Source organism: Pseudophryne corroboree, chromosome 5, assembly GCF_028390025.1.
Source record: "Pseudophryne corroboree isolate aPseCor3 chromosome 5, aPseCor3.hap2, whole genome shotgun sequence".
Taxonomy (NCBI): Eukaryota; Metazoa; Chordata; class Amphibia; order Anura; family Myobatrachidae; genus Pseudophryne; species Pseudophryne corroboree.
In genome coordinates this window covers 212349769-212374170 of record NC_086448.1, presented here as the reverse complement: position 1 = coordinate 212374170, position 24402 = coordinate 212349769, and the positions used below count along the sequence as shown (strand labels likewise).

The following is a 24402-nucleotide window of genomic DNA, read 5'->3' as shown; positions in this document are numbered from 1 at the left end:
TATGAACCCAAAGCAGCAGACCTTTTTTTTTTTGAAGGGGGGAACCTCTTCGTGAGGTGGGGGTTGAGATTACATTGTTGATCTTTACCACTTCCCTGGGAGAGAAGGGAGGGGCAGTGGGAGAGTCTTTAGAACTCACTGGGATGGCCATGTTTTTTGTGGGCAGCATGCTATAATCTTGCCAGTAAGTGAAAACTGATCCTTTTTTTTCTTTTAACAACACTATCCTTATTTAAAATACCTAATTTGGATTTATTCTGTATTACACACCGGTAATTGATCACTGTCTCGATGTCTATCATGCAAACCTTCATAGATCCAAGAAAACATGCCAGGACAATTCATCAGTTATTATTGCATTGTAATAACTTGCATTCCCCCATGACATCATTTCAATCTGATTAAATTATGTAGGTGTGCTTTAAAGATTCATATAAACAGATCAATCTGCTGCTCAGAATGTCTTGGAGGATATATACGTTGGACACACGTTATCTGCACAATAGGTGCATAGTTTAGCTTTCACATAAAAGCAGGTTTGTGTTTGTATGATATGAGTTTAAAATGGCACACTGCCTTTTTTCCAGGCTGCAGAGGGGGGGAGCTGGGGGATAGTACAGACTAGAGGGACACTGCCCTCCCATCCAATCACAATCCGCCTATTTGCCATTGCAAAGTTGTTAACCCCAGAGTCTTGTGGCTGCCTCCGCTTCTAATCTTCTTTGGGGTTTTTTTTTTCTTCTTCTTACAAAGCTTTTGCAGATTGAGGAGGAAAACCTCTGTCTCATCAGACACCATGGAACTAAGTAGGACTTCTTGTTTGCCTTTCCCTTGCAAGATGTTTGCAAAGCCATCTGCTGCTTGGAGATTGTTTGATAGAGCCCAAGTCCTCAGCTTATATAGTTTTAATAATTCCTTTCTGTGGCTTGTCATCTTCCTCCCCGCCTGCTCTAGAGGTGAGTTCACCATCGATATTAAATTTTTATTCAAGTTTCAGCGAAAGTGTTCGAAAAGTGGGTGGATCTGTTTGGAATTTTGTGTATATAATATATATTTTATTTTTGCTTATTGTTTTATTTTACAACAATGCAGATGTAAATTACGTTGTGACTTACACAATGAAACATGTTTAATTTTAGCTGCTGAAACGTAGGGAGGGGGGGGGCTGCGTGTTTTACAGTGTACATGTGTTTGCTTTTTGTTTTATTTCTCGTTTTTGTTACCTTTGTGTTGTACACATATTTACGTCCCTTTAAGTAACGTGTGTGCTTTCATGTGCTCTGTGTTTCCTAATACTGTGAGTATATTTTTCTAGGCTACATTATACAGTGCAATTTAAAAAAAAAACTGCAACGCTATCCAAGAATACATTTGGTTTATTTATTTATTTTTTCATTAAGGGCTGGTGGAAATGAAATATGTGTATCAACAGATTAACTGTAGCAACACATCTGGTGTACATAGTTTGTTAAATGATCTGAATCGTTTGTTTAATGCAAAGTGGGAAGAAGGAGGAGACTGACACAAGAGGTTTATTATATTCTAAGTTATGGCTGGTACTAAATGGTGGCTGTTCTCATTTGTGAAGATCGGCTCCCTCTATGGCGATCACAGGGTGTCGTATGGCACTGGTGGGATGATACATTTCCCCCTGTGCTCCCTCTGTTACAAAATGTAGGAAACAATTAACAAGATATTTGAATGTTTTTAATTCCCTTTTTTGTGTATTTTTTTATTTATTTTTTTGCACACGGTGGGAGTTTTTTTTCTTTCTTACTAAATACATTGATCTGTGTTGGTGGCGCTGTGCTGCTCTTAACCAATTCTATATGTCAGTTACACTAAGAGAAAGGGGAGAGAGGTGGGGCAAGCCTTGATCTGATCTAGGTACATTTTATGCTAGAACTGTGTCATTTTGTAACAATGCAGGTGCTGGGGAGGCAGTATATGTACAGTAATGTGCTGTGTTCTTTCTCTCTTCGTTTCTTGTTCATAACCCGAAGCTGATCTAATCGACATTTTTTTTTTTCTTTAAACAATGGCAGGGATAATCAGTACAGTCAGTCCATTTTCTAGGCTGGTTAGCACTGTAACCTTGGTGGGTTTGTATTGTAAGATTATAAAGTCCTTGTTTTGTTCTTGTTTATTTGCAGGACTATGTATTAGCAAAATCTATTAAAGCCACAATAAAAATGTTGATTAAAAGATGGTTGTTAGAAGGGACTGTCTGGCCAAAAGCTGAAGTGCTGCTCTGTCAAAAAGTTGTCACTTTTTTACATAGTGCTGGAGCCAATTGAAAATTTCAGCAAAAACAAAGTGTAGTTTATTTTTCTAGCTTGATCAATGTTTGTGTTTGATAACTACCCCCCCCCCCCAAAAAAAAAAAAAAAGTACAGTCCTACATTCATATTTCATCTTTTATTTAATTTATAGTATATTAATATTATTGTTTACATTTACTGATTAAGCCACTTTTTGGGGTGTTTTTATATCTACATTTTAAGTAATATGTCACATTTGAAGTGGTAGAGTCACCTTTTTACTGTAAAAAAATCAAAATACAAATATAATTACTATTTGATTATGTGAGTCTAAAGTACTAAACTAACACGGATAATTAAGACAGTCGTTGTAAAGTTCTACTCCATGCCATTGTGAAGCTTTGCCACAACTGCAGACAAAATGGCTGGTCTTTTAATTGAAATACTCAGAGAAGTTATGAAACCAGTGTGATCCTCCAATCAAATTAAGACATGGAAAAAATATATATATAGTGATTAGCAGTTCTAAAATGTGATTATTTTGTTATTGTGAGCTTTACCAGACATTTGGGGACATTTATCAAAGCTTGGGAAGAGATCAAATTGTTAGAGCTAAAGTACTAACCAGTCAGCTCCTATTTGACATGTTACAGGCCTGTGTTTGAAAAATGAGAGTTAGGAGCTGATTGGTTGGTATTTTATCTCACAATTTTATCTCTTGGCAAGCTTTGATAAATACCCTCCTTAGTGACCTATTTATCAAGCTTTTATTTCATAAACTGCATTTTGAGCAACATTGTAAGCACCCCTATGTACTAACAGCCCATCAAAAAAGCTAATTAATGCTACAGAATGCAGTCCCCATTATTATCAATGGGGACTATGAGCTGACTGCTATGTACCAAACTCCATAAAAGTGTAGCTTTTTGGAGTTTGGCCCTGTTAGCTTATGCCATCCTAAGATGGCGTAAAGCGCTTTATGCCCAATGAGGCATTCTCACAGGAGAAGAATCTTACGATCCCTCTCCCACATCCTCCTTCCAGTTTCAGAAACTGTCACCATGCTTAGTATCAGATTCTTAGGGACTCTTCTGATGTAACTTGCAGGGACTGCAGTTATCGCAGCTGCTGTCCCTGCGAGTTATATTCAGTACATAACGGGGAAATTTTAAGTAAAAATTAAAAAGTTCATCTCAATACGGACTGTTAATAACCGCAACACTGGCACAATTATTAATACATCGGGCCCATAATCATGTGAGAAAAAGTATACAAATGTTGCCTATATGATAGACAATAAGCACAGGTTTGCAATTAAACAACTATCTAACCTCTGCAAAACGCTATTAATGGCAGCTGAACACACAACCTTTCTCAGCCCCATCTTGCCTCAGACTTGCTGATTTTTGTACACAGCCCTATGGGGCTGTGAACCACACCACCCCTGTTTATACCAATGGCCCATACACACGTGTGATTCGGGTTATGGCTGATTCTCACTATGCGACGGCCTAGGTCGGCACATAGTCGCATCGCAAGCACACTCATTATGTGCTTGCGATTCTGACTATGTGCGATTTTGGCTAAGTGTCAATTTTGACTATCTCTTCTATAGAGAGAGAGTCAAAATTGACTTGCCTGCACAGTCTATCTATTCTTGCGATGCCAACCGCACAGGACCGCGCATCGGCATCGAATTGGGAACGCAAGGTGACTTTCACCTTGCGATCCGCACTAACTTTTCTTACGATTTTGACTATATAGTCAAAATCGTAAGAAAAAAATCTCACCGTGTGTATACACTATAAGATGGGTGTTCTATTTAAGATGGGATTTTGCTCATAGCAACCAATCAGATTTTACTTCTCTTTTATCTAGCACCTTCTAGAAGATAATACCTGGAATCTAATTGGTTGATATAGGCAACATCCCATCTTAAATAGAACTCCCATCTTAGTAAATTTACCCCTTGGTTTCATAGAAATAATAACTATCAAAGTGCACTTGCACCTGCCCTATCCTTGCTACAAGAGATCTATTTGCTAAACCTGATAAACAGACCTTTCTTCACGTATGCTTAGCTCTACGCAGCAACAGTGTCACGTCCTCACCTAACTTGGCCTACACGCGAACACCCAGTTACGCCCTTCAGTTGCAAATGCATACAACTATAGATCACCCGTACATGTGTGTGCTTAGCATCAGAGCATGTGCAGTCTGAAAACATGTGCCGCAAAACCAACTTGCATTCAAACCTCTATCGGCCCCATAATTTGTTATAACTTCTGCATTGGATCCATTTTGGAAAATTCAAACACATGGTGTTTTGGCATCTCCAAAATGTCCTCAATTGAGCTTTCTCGTTTACTTCAAGAAAAAGTTATTATAAAAGTTCTTTCTAATCTTAAGTAATAAGTGGGACTTTTTTTATTTACATAACAATGCAGTTAATGCACATATTGTACACTGTAAACATAATAAGAATGTGTATATATAGGGGGCGATTCAATTGTTGGGCAGGAACTTAGCTCCTGGGCTAAGCGCATGATTCAAAGCTGTACGTGAACCTGATGTTTTTGCAGAGTGATTATCGTCTGACTGGCTATGCATCTAAGTCGCATTGCACATGTCACTGTGAACTGGCAACAGTAGTCGCAGAGAGGATTTATTTGCAAAGTCAATGTCAGTCAGGGACCATTTGGAGGAGGTAATGGGGAGGGGAGTGGCGGCAAAATGCAGGTGTATCACAACCATTTTCGGGGTAACCCTCATCCTGTGATCTTGTATGCAGTAACAGTGACTCCAGCGTCTCGCTTTCTGTAGCCATGCTGCATGACCATATACTCAGAAGTTCAATAATCTACTCATCTGCGACGTATGCTGCTGTTGGGACTTGCAAACACATCGGTGGATGTCTCAACACAAATCCAGGTGGCTGCAGCATTTGCATTTTTTGTACAATATCTGCATACAAATTTACAGCTATCTAACTGTGGGGTTTGTATATTCTCCCCATACTTGCATGGGTTTCCTCTGGGTACTCCGGTTTCCTCCCACAATCCAAAAATATACTGGTAGGTTAAATGTATCCCAACAAAATTAACCCTAGCGTGAATGCATGTGATAGGGAATATGGGGGTAATTCAGACCTGATCGTTAGGCTGGGTTTTCTCACAGCCTGAGATCAGGTCCGAACTGCGCATGCATATGCACTGCAATGCGCAGGCACGTCAGACGACTGCACTGGGCATCAGTGCAGAGCGACGGGATTGGGCAGAATGACAGGGATAGGGCGTTTGTGGGTGGCAACTGACTGTTTTCAGGGAGTGTCTGGAAAAAAGCAGGCGTGTTCAAGCGGTTTTTTGGGAGGGTGTCTGACGTCAAATCTGGTCCAGGACACGCTGATGTGATTGCAGCAGCTGAGTAAGTCCTGGGCAGCGCAGAGACTGCACAAAATCAGTTTGTGCAGCTCTGCACACATGCGTTCGCACACTTGCACAGCTCAAACACCCTCCCTCTGTAGGCGGCGACTATCTGATAGCAGGACAGAAAAAATCGATGCCCAGCGATCAGGTCTGAGTTACCCCCCATAGATTGTAAGATCCACTGTGGCAGGGACTGATGTGAATGGCCAAATATTCTCTGTAAAGCCCTGCAAATATGTGTGCGCTATATAAATAACTGGTAATAAATAAATTAAATAATACACATTTACAGCTGCAGTAGCGTTGTCCTACATTTCTGAATCTGGCCCAATTGGGAGAGTCAATATTTTTTTGGGTACCCATTGGAGGAATTAAATTGTTGTGCCAATCAGGCATCCATTACTTCTGATGCTCCCAAAAGCACTTGGTTAACTGCGCAAAGTAGCCAAACCGAAATGATATATTGTCCGCAATACTAAAAGTCCTGTTTGGGCGCCCATATGGGACACTTGTTACACTTTTCTTCTTGTCACCTCAGGAGACTGCAAGCAGAAATGCTGGCGGAACAATTGAAATGCCTGGGATCTATTCAGTTAATTCATGTGGCGGATGCTTTTCTGTGCCAGAATACACAGAATTAGCCATGTTAAGCAGTTTGTCCTGTGCCGGGTGTGCTGAAGTTACGGCTTACCTGGCACTCCCTGCCAGCGCCGAAGCCATACTAAGCGCAGCCTCTGGGCTGGATGTGTAAATCAGTTGAATAGTTCCCAGCCACTTTAAACGGGAGCTAAATTCCCAAAAGCAATTGAATTGCCCTCATAGGGGGAGATTCAAATGTTTGACAAGTCGATTGGGTGTCTGTTTTTTCCTGTCTATGAGATAGGAAAAAACAGACACCCAACCGACTTTTCAAACATTTGAATTCCCCCCCATAATGTTATAGCTGAAGACTTTACTTCAGTAAAGTTGTTGAACTAAGTAGGCCACTGCCTTGTGTTAGTAACCACTTGTAGCTATCGTTTTGAGCATTCAACAAATGTCACTCTCCTAACAAACTGTTGCCTTTCTTTGATAAAAATGTATAAAATGAAAAGGAAAAAACAAATACATAAAAATATTGCTGGCGTTTAAGATTTGGGAGTCCTTAATATTAGTGTACAGACATCTTTTATTATTATTATTATTATTATTATTATTATTATTTTATTATTATTATTATTATTATCCTTTATTTATATGGCGCCACAAGGGTTCCGCAGCGCCCAATTACAGAGTACATAAACAAATAATCAACCAGGAAAACAGCAACTTACAGTTGACTACAATATAGGACAAGTACAGGGTAAATAAACATAGCTACATCAGCAGATGACACTGGAATAAGTATCAGGTGGCAGAAGACTGCTGGATTTGGTGCAGCTGAAGATTATTAAAGTAAGAAAAGGGTAAGCACATGAGGGAAGAGGGCCCTGCTCGTGAGAGCTTACATTCTAAAGGGGAGGGGTAGACAGACAGGGGTGAGACAGATGGGGTACATAGAGAGCGTGGAACAGAGGTTTAGGATGAGATTTGGCTGGGTTTGGTGAAGAAGTGGGTCTTGAGAGCCCGTTTGAAGTTTTGTAGAGAGGTGGAGAGTCTGAGGGGGAGAGGTAGGGAATTCCAGAGAAGTGGTGCAGCACGTGAAAAATCTTGGAGGTAGGAGTGGGAGGAAGTAATCCGTAGGCAGGAGAGTCTTCTCTGGCTCCTTTTAAAAGATTCTGCTGGTTACATAGAAACATAGAATTTGACGGCACTTGGCCTATCTAGTCTGCCCCCGCACCTATTTATTTGTTTATTTTTATCCTAAAGGTAACCTCAACCCTATTTGATTCTTAGTTCTTTGCAAGGATATTCATATGCCTATCCCAAGCATGTTTAAATTGCTCTACACTCTAAAGCTGGGTACACATTAGACGACTTGCAAATGATGCAATGTCAATGATTTCCCTTGAACTCCCTGGAACTCCCGGACAAACTATAAATATATCCAGGAGTATGCTGTTGTTGAACAATATGTTCTGATCTTCTTGAATGTTCAAAAGATCAGAAGAAGCGACCAACAACTAGCGGAAGCGTGCAGCGGCATTCTGATAGAGCGTACACACTGGATGATTTAAATAATTTGCTGTTCCCATGTGTCAGAATCGACAAATTGTTTAAAATGTTGTCTAGTGTATACCTAGATTTAGTCTAAACCACCTCTGACAGGAGGCTATTTCACTTATCCACTACCCTTTATGTGAAGTCATTTATCCTTAAATTCCCCCTGAACCTACCTCCCTCCAGTTTCATTGCATGTGTTCTAATGCACAATGCAAATTCTAATACTTCTCTTCCTTTTAAAGAATGTTTCCTTCCTGTACATTGTTAAAACCGTTGGTATATTTGAAAGTTTCTATAATGTCCCACTTCTCTGCTCCAAACTATACATGTTAAGATCTTTTAAGTGCCTCATACACTACGACGATATGTGTGAGGCTGAAGTCGGATGTAATTTCCCTTGAACTCCCCCGGGACCTTCATGGGAGTGATTCCATACGATTTGGTATTTATGCTATTTTTGCATAAGATATATCGCATGCGATTTGATGAAGCCGCTATACATCGCATGCAATATATCGTACGGCATACAATTGTACCATGAGATATATCTGATGGGCTGGATAGAGGGCTACGGGGGCTGGGAGTGTCCTGAGAATGCCAGTCAAACTTCCCTGTGATACATTGCATGCAATATATCACATGCACAAAAAACACACTTTTTTCATCCGATTCCATCCAATTCCGATATATCATTAGTGCAGCACCAACGACCTAGGGGATCCTATCCGACAGCCAAGGGGACGCGCATCAGATTGGATACAATCTAAAACACATACGATTGTACACCATTTCATATAATATATCAGACCGATATATCGGAATTGTATGAAATCGTGTAAAATCGTCCTAGTGTCCTTTAGTCTTTCCGGGTAAGCTTTCTGATGTAGGCCATGCACCAATTTAGTTGCCCTTCTTTGTATGCTCTCGAATGTATTTATATACTTATGGAGATATGGGGGGTAATTCAGAGTTGATCGCAGCAGCAAATTTGTTAGCTGCTGGGTAAATCCATGTGCACTGCAGGCGGGGCAGATATAACATTTGCAGAGAGAGTTAAATTTGGGTGGGTTATTTTGTTTCTGTGCAGGGTAAATACTGGCTGCTTTATTTTTACACTGCAATTTAGATTTCAGTTTGAACACACCACACCCAAATCTAACTCTCTCTGCACATGTTATATCTGCCCCCCCTGCAGTGCATATGGTTTTTCCCAACTGCTACCAAATTTGCTGCTACGATCAAATCTGAATTAGGCCAAAGGTCTCCAGAACTGGACACAGTAGTTCAGATGAGGCTGTACCAACGACCTATACAGTGGCATTATTCCTTAGTTTTTCCTGCTACTGATTCCTCTCCCTATGCAACCAAGCATGTGACTTGCCTTTCTCATTGCTTTGTTGCATTGCTTAACTGCTTTTAAGTTACTTGAAATAGTGACTCCTAAATCCCTTTCCTCCTCAGTAGTTTCCATTATAGTACCCTTAATACTATTTGGGTTTTTGAGACCCAAGTGCATGATTTTGCATTGTTTAGCATTAAACTGTAGTTGCCACATTCTTGACTATTCCTCAAGTCTACCTAGATCATGGGTCTTCAACCTGTGGCGCTCCAGCTGCTGTGAAACTACACATCCCAGCATGCCCTGCCACAGTTTTGCTATTAAGGTATGCTAACACTGAGGCAGGGCTTGCTGGGATGTGTAGTTCCACAGCAGCTGGAGGGTCGCAGGTTGAAGACCCATGACCTAGATCCTCATTCATTTTTTCCTACCTCCCGGTGTGTCTACCCTGTTGCAAATCTTTGTGTTCCTGAATAAGTTTATTTACTTGTGTACTTTATGTGACTAGTAGAATAAATTACAAATATAACGCCTGGGCACTCAAAAACATATAATTGCACTTCCCTTAGTTTTTAGGCGAAGTGGATCAGATAATTCCCATTTCCATATTCCAGGATGTGTTCATACATAAAAGATAAAACATGTGACTAGTGTTGTGTTTTTTTGTCTCCTTTTTTCATCTTTATTAACCTCACAAAGCTGAATGGATACATATGTTTTAGTAAGAATATAATCTAACGGTCTGTTTCTGTATTTGTAAATTCTCATAAAAGCATGCAAAAGTTCCTGCAGCCACTATTGGGGCTTGCCTACTGAAATAGTTTACCTAAATGCATTCCAGAAGGACAGTAGTGAAATATGCAGCATATACAGAATTACAAGAAAATGTGTACCACTACTGTGTAGTTGTCTGACTGCATGTTTTGCATGTTTTCTCATGATTTATAGACAGGCCAGCCATATACAGCACCTGATATGATATTGCTATATATACATATATATATATATTTTTATTTTATTTTATTTTTTAAAGTGAAATTAAGGGTAGTGTTCACATATAGATAATCTGTGTGTCATCATTACCTATTCAAGATCCATCTACGTTAAGGATAAGAAAAACACAAGTGGAATCAAACTAGTTCTAGTCAAATATATCTTAATTTAATAGTACTGGACTATAGCTATGGTGAGATGTTTCTGGAGTTGGTAAACTTGTTATTCTCTTATAGTTTATAGATAAAAACAATAAAAAGTAGAAGATCGCACACTATATCTTTCAAGACTAGGAGGTTTATTTACTAATGCTTGGTTGTAAAACCCACTGCTTCTGATTATGTTTATGGCCAAACTTTAAAAGGGCAATGATATTACTAAAAGAACACGGCTAGTAAAATGATTGCCCTTTTAAATTATGTGCATAAGCACAATCAGAAGCAAATTCAAGACTAAAAGTGCGTACACACGGGGCGAGATTTTAAACGATCGGAATGACAAATAGTTTAAAAAGTGCCGTCACTTGCTGGTGCCGGGCCCCGTCACATCGACCGAGTGGCAAATCATGTTAAGTGTATACACTTACCAATCAGCCTCTTGACGTGTTGGTCAGGATTCCCAGCTGGCGGCACTTGAATTTGTCCATCCAACTGTGATGTCATCAACCCCCCCTTCCCTTCCCTGCAGCAAGTGACAGGCGGTTGGCAGACACCCATACACACAGTCATATATATCAGCCAACGGCTGTGCTACACAGCCAATTCAATCTGTGAATGATGTCATTCACAGACATTTCGGGGTTACACACCCGCTGATATGCTCATGATATGTCGGCCAGTGTGTACCAGGCATAAGACTTATTTATCTTGCTTTTAGTCACTATTTATGTATCTGATCCGTCAGCCGATAAACAGTAAGTATGGGCCACCCTCTTTTATTCTCCCTTTTGTTACTTAAGGCTAACAGGTTACAATGTTTTGCTGCTTAGAAACATTGCCATTGTTCTTAATATTTCATTATTTTATTTATTACTGTTTTTCATATCTTTATGCATTTGGACATACAGGTAAAAGTACATAAAATATAATATATAGTTATGTAACAGAGTGTTGGTCTGCCACATGTAGCCAGTATTCCGCATGTAATGGAGGCTTCCAGTGTGTGGAATTAAGCAGGAGTGATGCTGCACAATTCTCCCATTAGAAAGTCCTACATCTGCCTAGCTGATGGTCGTGGAAGTGACGTGTTGGGCATGATTATAGAATATCAGATTCCAAAGTAGGTCTAATGATTGAGAAGGTCATGACATATGGAGAGTATTGTCATCCTGAATAACACACCACCTATCCGTAAACAAATGCTGCAGCATGAAGTTAAGCTAATCACTTGGTATTAAGTATCCTGTAGCATTGACCTTGCCTTCTAAGAAGACTACACCCAAACCATCACTAGAATATGTGCCACCAACATTACGGAAACACAGAAACCTTTACCTGTGACAAATGAGCACTCGGCTACAGAATGCAAAATAGGTTCACTTATGTGTGTAGAGAGGAAAGGAAGAAGTCTGAAATGACAAATAAAATCTAACCTTTTAATAAACAATGTTTAAAAGATATGTTCTAAAACAGTGGTACTAACCTCAACCCTCAGGGTTTCCAAACAGGTCAATGTTTCTTTATACTCCAATGAAGCCATGTTGTATAGTAAAGTATTGGTTTCTAAATCCATTACAGACAGCTGAAGCTCATTCCATATCTTTGGAACTGTGTCCTAAAGGGAACATGGATACAGGTAAAAATAAAACTAGTAATTTTACCTGAATCCACCAATCCACACAATCTGTACATATAGAGCAAGGTTTACAACCTGTCTGTCACAGACTGCATGTTCAGTTACAGAGGCACCGAACTTGGCACCCTGCTGCATAGTGGTGACACAGAGCATGGAGGAATAGCTAAGTATATTTAATACTTGAGTGGACTTGTCAAATCCATAATGTGCAGTTCCATAATGTGCAGTCTTTGACATTTGCTAATGTCAAGTACCATACTTGCCCTCTCTCCAAGAAGGTCCTGAGATCCCCAAATTACAGTGAGCTCAGCAGGAAGGTGAGCCACCCTATTGGATCCTACTTCTTTCTTGAGAAGTGAGCTGGACCATGAGCGATTTGCTGCAAATTGTATCATCGAAGTTTTATCATAATGTGAATCTGTGTTATCCACCCACACTTGACCTTTAGACCTCCAAAAAGTAAAACATTATGTCCAATACTAGCTTTAAAGTAAAACTCGGAAATACTTCTTTATGATACTGTACCATGCATAATTTGTTACATCTTTTTTTTCTTTCTAATAATACTTTATCTTGGAGAGTAACTGACGCATTCCTAATAGTCGTTAGGAATAGGAAGAAGGAAAGGTTACCTTATATGTGATCTGGCAATTTGCTCGATATACTGTACATTCCACACAGCGCACTTACTGCACTGAGCACCAAACCCATTGACATGACAACTGAACCAACTGAATCCTATTGTAAATAGAGTCCCTTTTGGAGATAATATACAAATGATTTCCAACCAGTTATATTAATGAGTTAAACAACATGACTTAACGTAACTGATGTGTTTATACTTGTGACAGGATGTTGGGGATCTGCAGATTGTTTGTGGTCTCTCTACTAGTGCCTCCAAATGTAGGAATGTATTTGCTGCCACCACCAGATTTATACGGTTACGGATCAATAGATCTACAGTTAGAAGGTCTACAATCATTAGGTTGACAGTGAAAAGGTTGACATGGTCATTAGGTCAACACATTAAAAGGTCCACATGTAGAAAATGTCGACATGGAAAATGGTTGATACAGGAAAAAGGTAGACAGAACATTTGTTGCTTTTCTTTTTGTCCTATTCGCCATCTGAGCAAGTGGATCCCTAATTAGTGCACCACATCCCCTCGCACTCAGGTTATTATTCCCAATCGTAGCCCACGTGTCTGGTAAAGTGTGAAAAAAACCTCAAGGCAACCGTGTGAACATGTCAACCTTTTGTACCTGTCGACCTAATTACTATCTGACTATACACTGTAGATCTATTGACCGCATACCATTTCTTCGCCGACACATGGAACTGCTTGGTTCAGAGTGATGCATGGAACTGCTGTGGCACCTCTTTGCTGGTCACCCCGGCAAGTTCCTCCTGACTGCTTTCTTTAAATCAGTACTACTGGGTAGCTGGCAGTGCGGAAGGTTTACCACAGTAGATCCAATGAATGTGATATTGCAGGAACACGGCTGGTATAGCTGTTTCACAGGAACAGAATAGGCTATTTATTAGTAATGGTTTTTATTTGCTCAAAAATATATTTTATAATCCAATTTTACACATACATGCTGGTGTGGATAGCTGAGGCCACATATTGCTCTAACCACTCAAGGTTGATTGTTGCCCTAAACAAGACAGCCTGGTACATGATCCTACATTCTGAGAGGATAGCAGTATTGGTATCTATCTATCTATCTATCTATCTATCTATCTATCTATCTATCTATCTATCTATCTATCTATCTATCTATCTATCTATCTATCTATTCTAAAATATAACCTGATAATAAAACTATATGTAAGAGTTTTACATCGATCAAGAGATAAAAAGTTTTGTATTTTATGTGCTTTTGTTACCTACCTTACTACAAGCTGCAGTTGATCACATATATTTACTATGATTTTAAGCCTGCAATATATTTCAGCTTGTTTATTAACAGGTAATCGGATGAGCATAAAGGAAAAAAAACTTCAAATATCTGAAGTTCTTGTAATATAATATTTTTTTGTAAAGCAACTATATAATGGGTTGGTGGTCCTGTGAAGGATATGATTAGGTAACATAGCAATGTGCTTACAGTAAAGCCGGGTACACACTAGGCCAGTGGATTCCAAACTTTTTTGAATCACGGCGCCCTAGAATATCAGAATTTTTTTCACTGCACCCCTAGGCCAAAAATTTCTTATTGAGAAATCTAGAAAGAAATATTACATTAAGTAGATCACATTTATATGTCATCCTTAGGGTCAGTTGTGTGGTGAGGGACAGGATTCGCTTCTGTTTGTTCACATAGTTTATTACTGGCAGCCACCAGCACTGGTTTTGCCTGTTATATTGACCATGAATAATTTGAATTGGTCCTGGACCACCAACCCAGGGCACCCCTGCAAGTGTCCCGAGTCACCCCAGGGAGCCACGGCACACAGTTTGGGAACCTCTGCACTAGGCAGTTAATCGGGCGATCTATCATTCCAATGCGGATTGGAGCGATATCAGTCACACCACTCTGCGTGTAACTGCGATTGCGCACTCCTGCGGGTCGTTACCTGGATTGTCCTATTAGGCATCCCCAAGGGGACGACCCAGGGATCATGAGTATATAGTAATGATGCCATGGTGCTCAACGCTGTTCATTACTAACGTGTATATAAAGACAGTAATTACAAGTAAAGTAACACAATTGAAATACCTGTGAGCAACTGAAACAGGTGTTTGCAGGGTGAAGTCAAGGCATAGATGGAACATGGCAAGAAATACAAAAGGGATTTTTCCCACGCACTCTGCTGGCTGTTAGTAAGAAGAACTATATACTATGTAATAATAGGAAATTTAGAGCTCTTCGTTACATATGTTTTGCAAAAGATATGATAAGCCTCCAGGCCACTTCACGGCTGCTCTATTGCTGGAGGTCCCTAACTAAGCATAGGTCCAAGGCTTGGACCCCACAAAGTCGGCTCGGGGATTGTTACCAGCTTGATTAGAGCAGTTTTCCACTATTTATTTATAGATGGAACATGAGCTGGTGCTGCTGTGTTGGCATGAGGGGATCTGATCTAATTTTTGAAAGCTGGAAATCCTGGAGAAGAACATATGACGTTCTGGAGTATGCAGTGTTTGTGCGTAGAAGCTGGTTCACTTACCAAGAGTTCGACTTAAATCCTCTGCACAGCTTATGTCCCTCTTAAGCAGAGTAAAGCTATATCTTTCATCTTCAGCACTACATTTCCTATTCAGTTATACATTTCTTCTTTATTAACATAGCTATGGCATTTTATTAAGTGTGATCTCACCTGGTCCTGATCTGAAGTGTGCTATTAATGTCGGTATGCCCTCCATAAAAATATAGCTTCCCCTTAGAATTGGCAGACTGGCCACTTCAGTAGTATATTTTAGTTTTTTGGGGTTTTAAAATGTTTTACTGACACTGAACAATAATCATCTGTTTATTTATGTATAAATACTGTGCATGCAACCTCCTGACTATCAGGTTTGCCATAATATTTTTCTACTTGATTGGCATAAAGTGAGGCTGAGTATCAGTTGCAATTCTATAAACTGCCGTAAGAGGGCAGACTCTTTTTACAGAAGAAACATGCAGAAAAAGTACGTCTGTTATGATGGGCTCTGTTACAACATTTTAAAGCACTTTTTAGTGGATGTTTATTTGAAGATCAAGATCACAGATCTGTATGAAGTAAGCGCACGATTTTTTGTTATGGTGCCATGTTTGCAGATCTGTCAAGACAAAATATATCATTATACACTATGAAATATCTACATTGAAAATTACTATTCCCCCCCCCCCCCCATATTATATTCTCATGGAATACCGTTAATAAACTATTCAATTGAAACTACAAAAAAAACAGGTCTTGAGTGGGTTGAGTGCAGGAATAGTTGCTGCTCTCTCCTGTCAACATACTTAATAAAAGACCTCAGGTAAGTAATCTTTTGGAAGCACGTATTACTCTCAGCAAAAACTATATAAGACATTTGAAAATGTTATTGTTGCCACAGAAGTAATTATGTTACGAAATACTAAATACAATTTTGTATGTTAATGATCAATTATTCCCACATATTTAAAAATGTATGTGTGTGTGTGTGTGTGTATGTATGTATATATATATATATATATATATATATATATATATATATATATATAATATAATTTATATAAAACTGAAATGTAAATATAGGGAGTATTTATTATTTCTAAATAGTGTTCTTTATCTCTTGTAAATTCATAACAATTCTTGATTTATAATTTCTACTTCTTTATGCAGAATGGCCACAGGGAGGCACTATAGTACATCAAGTTCTGTGCCAGCTACCACTCATTGCAGAGAGTGAAAACCCACCTACTTGTAAGGGCTAGCCTATTTTAATGCAAGGTCTGAAGGGGATATAGTCAAAATGTCAATATTTACAATGTTCCAGGCAACCTGACTTTCTCAGTCAGTAGATAGCTGATCACCAGGTGGACATGAGATGCTTTTTCGAAGTAGGGAAAAAGAGATCCGATGATGCTTGTCAGGTGGACACCCATGCTTTCAACATCTGACTTTCCAGCAGTAGGGGTGGGTAGGACCAGCCATGGGTCTTTGGTGACGCTGCTGTGATTTGTATAGGAGCTACAGCCAATGTAATGCAAGTGTAACAAAACTGGCAGCTGTAACTGTGATAGACAGGTGATGCATTGTGTGTGGATGAGGGTCACACGGGCCTTTGGGATAGGTGCTTAACGTATTTCTTACCCTCAGCTCCAGGGAATTCTTCAGATGGTTCTAACAGCAAGTATACAGTAATTATCTGTTACTCTCATGTGAGTGCCACTGTCTCTTATTCACTTGCGGTCTTATCTGTCTGCTGTGTATATCGCTGTTGCGCAAACATTGTAAAAGCTCTCTGCAGTCAGCTTCACGTAAACCATTCCCAACGTCAGACCGTCAGATACCCATGGTAAACCCAATTGAGGCTGCAAAGTTTTAGAGCAGGCCTTTACAATGTAACAGAGATAGTTGACTATACAGGTGACACTGTTTTAGTTGGGGGCATTTAAAATGTACTTGGAGCACTTTGTAAGCGGAAACTCATGTAAAAATCTCTGTATGCTGGTACCTACAGCGTTCTGGGGGGATCAGTATGATTTACCGGTGGCCGGGATGCACCCAGTAATCCAGTGCCGGAACTGAAAATTAAGTATGGGGTACTAAAATAAACCAGGTTCAGTTAAAATCAGAGAGGCAGACCTGCTTTACCCTTCAGACACAATGACCACACAGAATGCTAGATCCAACTCCATTTTATTGTTACATAACTGACCTGTGTAAAAAGTAACAATTGCAAAGATACATGAGAACCACATGCAACAGGTTACAATGAGTGTAATACCGCTTTCAGATCGCAAATGCCGGATCCCACCCGGTAAAAGAAACGTGTCCTTACCGGGTGGGATCCGGCATTTGCTCTGCTTTGGTGGCTTTCTGACCCGGCAATATACCGGGTCGGTTGCCATAGCAGCAGGGGGGGCGCAGCAGGGGTGGAGGTGGCTCTGGGAGATAAGCTCATCTCCTGCACCGCCTCTACCTATGCAGTGAATGGGAGCCGTGTCGCATCGAAATGACTCCCATTCACACTGCGCCTGACCCGGTATTCAACTCTGTAATAATCCTTCTTTTTTTTTACCGGGTTGAATTACCGGGTCAGGCGACCCGCCAATTCGGCCAAAGTGCTTTCACATCGCACACTGACCGTGTCGATACCGGGTTATTTGTGCGATGTGAAAGGTGTATAAGTCTTACAGAAATACAATTCTAGAAAAATATGAAAACAGTTTTAGCAGTATTGGCTGTAGATAATGGCCCACTACTCCGTAAATAAGCTAGATCAGGAGGAAAAAATTAAATACTACAGGCCAGCGTTGGTTTTATCACTAAATCAGGTAAACCCAGCAATAGCAATAGGGTAACAGGTGAAATACCAATGCAGACTGACTTTGGCTTTGCACAGTCGATCACCGTTAACCAGCGTTAGCAGTAGGTATCAGACAGGTGAGTAACACAGGCTGGCTTTATAACTTAGGGGGACATTTACTAAGCAGTGATAAGAGCGGAGAAGTGAGCCAGTGGAGAAGTGTCCATGACAACCAGTCAGCACTGAAGTAACATCTATAATTTGCATACTATAAAATTATACAGAGCTGCTGATTGGTTGATGGGGCAACTTCTCCACTGGCTCACTTCTCCGCTCTTATCACTGCTTAGTAAATGTCCCCCTCATACCCCTCTCACACCGCACAAATAACCCGGTATTGACCCGGCATACTGCCGGTCGACACGGGTCAGCGTGTGGCGTGAAAGGGGCATAGCCGAAATCCCGGGTCGCCTGACCCGGCAGTTCAACCCGGGAATAAAGCAGTGTTATACCCGGGTTGAATACCGGATCAGTGGCTGCGTAAACTGGCTCCTGGGTAGATGCGTCCCGGGACCCGTTTACTACAATATCATCTCCCAGCGCCGCCGGCTCCGCCCCCCGCTGCTATGGCAACCCGCCCGGCATATTGCCGGGTCGGGGAACCCTGCAGCAGCGGCCAATGCCGGATCCCACCCGGGAAGGACCCGTTTCCAATTCCCGGGTGGGATCCGGCATTGGCAGTGTGAAAGGGGTATACCTGGTTTTAGTTTGGAGGCCAAATAGGAGGGGGGGAGGGGGAAAGCCCAACCTCTTGAAGGGTTAATGGTCCCGTTCCACGCTGACAGGACACTGAGCTCCTGAGGGACCTATTCCCAAGCCCCACCACAGCAAGCGTACAGTCCCGCAGCACGCCGCCACCCCTAACAGAGCCAGAAGAATGAAGAGTGAGTGCTGAGCAGGCGTCCTGGCTAGCGGGGCGCCGGCCATTATGGCGGCATGAGGGTACGGAGACGCACGGCTTCTAAATGGGGCGGAATGCGTCTCCGGACACTGTACACAGTACCCATACTGGCACAACAGTCTTGAAACGATTCTCCATTTTATGCACGATTCCTCAGCCAGTATAAAAAAAAGCGGGAAGACTGTGCGCCATTGAAGGGGCGGGACGGAACTATGAGAAGATCCAGCAGCTCACCAGCTACATTTTCCCTCTGCAGTGGACACAGACGCTGACAGGACAGGGACGCGCAGCTCCTCCAGTGTGACTTCAGTTTACCTCAGCGGTACCAGGGGGTCATAGCAGTGGGGGGGGCGACTACAGGTTGAGTATCCCTTATCCAAAATGCTTGGGTCCAGAAGTATTTTGGATATTGGGTTTTTCCGTATTTTGGAATAATTGCATGCCATAATGAGATAACATGGCGATGAGACCTAAGTCTAAGCACAGAATGCATTTATGTTTCATATACACCTTTTACACACAGCCTGAAGGTCTTATAATACAATATTTCTAATAACTTTGTGTATTAAACAAAGTTTGTGTACATTGAGTTTCACTATCTCACTTTCACTCAAAAAATTCCGTATTTTGGAATATTCCGTATTTCGGAATATTTGGATATGGGATACTCAACCTGTATTAGTGTACTAGGTCCCCTATCAGGGTACTTAGTCTGCGACCCGGCTAAGCTTGGCATTAGCGATAAGGGCACGGTGGGGGCTGGCTCCAAACAACTCTGTGTCTCCCTGAAGGGCTCTTTGTGGGTTAATTTGGTTAACCTTTTCCTGTGTGTGTGTGTGCTGTCACATTACATTATGTCAGGCAAAGAGTGTGTTTTTTTTGTACAGCAGAGTGTTCCCCTTCACCAGGGGGCTCACTACTGGGTACTCAGGGTTCGCAGGCTAGCGGGGCTGCACCGGAATGGGTTAATTCTCTTAAGGGAATGATCTCAACTCTTTCTACAAAATTGTCCCGCAATGAGAAAGAGACGCAATACTTAAAACAGACTGTGGATGAGTTTATGAACAAAGACTCAGTTCCCAAAACAGCGTCTCAATCCCCTCCCATTTGTGCGCAAAAGCGATCTCTGGCCCATATCCTGCAGTCTGACTCTGACGCTGACAGGGCAGACATGGAGGAGGGAGAGGAGGACTCCGAGGGGGGATGCAGCTGTAGAGGCTCTTAAAGAGACTATCAGAGATGTTTTTCATATTCCTGATAAGGTGTCAGAGGAGTGTGAGGAATCTTATTTTAATGTAAAAAAGAAGTCCTCAGTCACTTTTCCTGTGTCAAAGGAATTGAATACCCTGTTTGAAGAATCCTCATAAGAAGTTTCAGATCCCTAAAAGGTTGCTCTCATATTTTTCCTTTTCCTCTGGAGGATAGGAAAAAATGGGAAAATCCCCTGATAGTGGACGCATCAGTCTCTTGGCTGTCACTTAAAATTGTATTCCTGGTGCAGCCTCCATGGAAGACACGGCTGATCGTAAAATTGAGACTACACAAATCATTGTACACAGCTGCTGGGGTGGCCCAAAGACCCACTATTGCATGTGCGTGGATCACTAAAGCTATTGCTAAATAGTCAGGCGACCTAATTGAGGGGTTGTCTTACTCCTGAAGCATATATAGGACTCTTTATGGTGGAAGCCGTAAAGCAAATAGGCGTGCTTAACGCACGCAGCACCGCTATGGCAGTGTCGGTACGCGGACTCCAGAAAAGGCGTGGAAGGCCTACCATTCACAGGAGAGGCCTTGTTTGGAGATGAACTAGACAAATGGATCTCCACAGCTACTGCGGATAAGTCTACGTATCTTCCTTACGCAGCTCCCCCAACCAAGAAGACTTATTCAGCTTCTCAGTTACAGTCCTTTAGGACGCCCAACTTCAAGGGCAAATCCAGAGGTGCTTCTATGTCCTCCAGCGACGCAAGAGGTAAACCACACAAGCCAGCAACTGCAGGTGCTCAGGAACAGAGCCCAGGCTCTGATTACTCAAAGGCTTCAGCATGACTGTGGACCGCAATGCCTGGAAGGCTGTCAGGTGGGAGCCCGACTCCAAATCTTCAGTCAGATCTGGTCAAGTTCGTGACAGGATCCCTGGGTCATAGTTCTTATTTCCCAGGGCTACAGACTGGAGTTCCAAAAGCTCCCACCTCACAGATTCTACAAATCAGGCTTGCCAGTTTCACAAAAGGCAAGTATAACTTTACAGTATGCCATCCAAAAACTGGCACAGACTTTGGTCATTGTTCCAGTTCCACCTCAACAAGATGGAATCTCTGAGAGAGGGAATCTCGGGCCTGGAGGAGGGAGAATTCCTAGTGTCTCTGGATATCAGGGATGCGTACTTTCACATTCCGATCTGGCCGCCTCATCAGGCCTATCTACGGTTTGCACTGCAGAACTGATACTACCAGTTCCAGACACTGCCCTTTGGTCTCTCCACGGCGCAGAGGGTGTTCACCAAGGTGATGGCAGAGATGATGTTTCTACTCCGCAAACAGGGAGTGAACATAATTCCGTACCTGGACGATCTCCTGACAAAAGCACCGTCCAGGGAAAGGTTACTGGACAGCATTGGTCTCTCAACCAGACTCCAGGACCATGGGTGGATTCTGACCCTTCCAAAATCTCACCTAGAGCCAACAAGGAGGCTCCCATTCCTGGAAATTGTACTGGACATGGAGTCGCAGAAATTGTTCCTTTCGTGTGAAAAGGCATTGGTGATTCAGTCGATGGTTCGGGACGTCCTGAAGCCAGCCCGGGTGTCGGTGCATCTGTGCATTCACCTTATGGGAAACATGGTGGCCTCCTACGAGGCTCTTCAATATGGAAGGTTTCACGCAAGACCCTTCCAGATAGATCTGTTGGACAAATGGTCTGGATCGCATCTTCACATGCACCAGAGGTTCCGTCTGTCCAAAAGCCAGGATCTCCCTTCTGTGGTGGCTACAGTCTTCTCACCTCGTTGGAGGTTCGGAATTCAGAACTGGATTCTGTTAAGCACAGACGCAAGTATCAGAGGTTGGGGAGCAGTCACTCAGGGGGTGCAGTTTAAAGGAAATTGGTCAAGTCAGGAAGTTGTCCTTCCAGTCAACATTCTGGAACTCGGGGCCATATAAAACGACCTTCTGCAGGCCTCACATCTTCTTCAAGATCAGGCCTTTCAGTTCCAGTCAGACAATGTAAAGGAAGTGACGTACATAAACCGACGGGGCGGACTGAAGTGCAGAGCAGCAATGTCAGAGGTGTCAAGAATTCTCTGGGTAGAAAGAAACGCTGTGGCGTTGTCAGCGGTCTTCATTCCGGGAGTAGACATGATGGCCTCTCGGCTCAACAGGAAGATCAATCCCGACTATGATACGAGCCGGGAAGGGGGTATCGTCTAAGCATTACCATCGTATTTGGAAGAAATTCATCTCTTGATGTGAGAGCAGAAATTATACTGCGGTGGAATTTCATCTGGGACGTTTCCTGCTTTTTTTCTGCAGGCAGGTGAGGATGTGGGCCTGTGTCTGGGCTCCTTTAAAAGTCCAGATTCGGCCTTGTCCATTTTCTTTCAGAGACAATTGGCTTCTCTCCCTGAGGTCCAGACGTTCTTGAAAGGTGTTCTGCACATCCACCCTCCCTTTGTGCCTCCCACGGCACCTTGGGATCTCAACGTGATGCTGCATTTCCTCCAATCGGGCTAGTTTGAACCGTTACAGGAGGTGGACGTAACATATCTTACATGGAAGACCGTCAAACTGTTGGTCTTGGCTTACACAAGAAGTGTGTCGGAAATTGGAATTGGGGGCTTTGTCTCATAAAATTCCCTCTTTAATTTTCTATAAGGACAGAGCTGAACTCTGAACTCGTCAGCAATTTCTTCCTAAAGTGGTGTCTGCGTTTCACATCAACCAACCTATTGTGGTTCCGGTTGTCACCGACACTTCTGCTACTTCAAAGTCTTTTGATGTTGTGAGGGCTTTGAAGGTGTATATGAAGAGAACAGCTCGTCACAGAAAATCGGACTCGCTGTTTGTTCTTTATGATCCCAATTAGATTTGGTGTCCTGCTTCAAAGCAGACAATTGCACGCTGGATCAGGCTTACTATCCAGCATGCTTATTCCAAGGCAGGTTTTCCATGTCCAAGATCTGTACAGGCCCACTCTACTAGGTCGGTGGGTTCTTCCTGGGTGGCTGCCCAGGGTATCTCGGCTTTACAGCTCTTCCAGTTCCAAGCAGTTACTTGGTCAGGTTCTAACACGTTTACTAAGTTCTACAAGTTCGATACTTTGACCAAACTGAAGGTCCTCAGAGGCCAATCAGTTCTGCAGGAACCTCAGCACTCTCCCATCTGGTTTGGCAGCTTTGGTACATCCCCATGGTACAAAATGGACCCCAGTATTCTCTAGGACGTAAGAGAAAATAGGATTTTAATTGCCTACCGGTAAATCCTTTTCTCGTAGTCCGTAGAGGATTTACCGGTAGGTAATTAAAATCCTATTTTTTTTCTTTATGATACACACTTTAAACTTATCTAGGATTGTACAGTGGGTGTTTTTAATTGTCAATAATTGTTTCTATTTTGTATTTATGGAACGTTATGCATTGTTATTCCACCACATGGTCTTGGGTTGTGTTTTAGGTTAACAAGGGGTTTGGTTTAAAATGTTGTAGGGCTGGTGTCTTTCCTTATGCTGTTCAGAGGTAAAAAAATAATAAAGCTCTTTAAATTAGGGTGCAAATGTTCCTCGTTAAAGCTGCACACCAGGTCAGGGCATGGCTGCAAATGGGAAGGGGGGGGGGGTGTAAGGGGGCATGCACCCCGAGTGCAGAATCTGAGAGGGCGCAGAGATAAGTACTCTGCCTTCCCTCCTTCCTCTCAACCCTAAGGGGCTAACTTCTGCCGGGTCCAAAAACCCTCGCTGCAGGTACCCGCTCCCCAGCACCACCAATTAAACTTCCCACTCCCCGGAAACTAAAACGCTAATGAATGGGGTAGGGGCGGTGACCATGGACTCTCCAGTTGCCCCTTTCATTTCCCAAGCGCTGGCCCATGACCACTCACACTGTGCCTGTGTAAGCGATGTAAGTAGCAGCAGCAGAAGCCGATAATTAGTTTGGGTACTTAGGTGAGATCTTTATACGCCAGGACAGCTGCTGCCTCCCAAAGTGTGGTCCTAGGTCCCAACTTGCATGCAGGGCTTTGTAGTCCTACAGCAGTTGGCCAGTTTGAGTCCCCCTCCCCTAATGTGTGTGATACATTGATTGCATGACTTATATCAGGTATATAACATCAGCCAGTCCTAGGGACTCCTCTCTGCAGCTAGGACAACCCACAATGTGTGTGTCCCCTCCCCAGAAAGTTGGTACACCTCTTTAATTGGTCCTAGGTCCCGACTGGCATACTGGGCTTTGTAGTTCTACAGCAGTTGGCCAGTCAGAGACCCCCACAATACTGTATCTGAGGTGCATGTTAGTTTCTCTGACGTCCTAGTGGATGCTGGGG

The 24402-nt window shown here is 42.2% G+C and overlaps 1 protein-coding gene across 1 annotated transcript in view; it reads left to right on the top strand.

The window, feature by feature from the left end:
- Positions 1-740: 740 nt before the first annotated feature.
- EPC1 (enhancer of polycomb homolog 1) overlaps positions 741-24402 on the top strand; it is a 127579-nt gene continuing 103917 nt past the window's right edge. Inside the window, exon 1 of the mRNA XM_063922080.1 lies at positions 741-956. The gene's annotated coding sequence lies outside the window, so the exon portion shown is untranslated. The remainder of the gene's footprint in view (positions 957-24402) is intronic.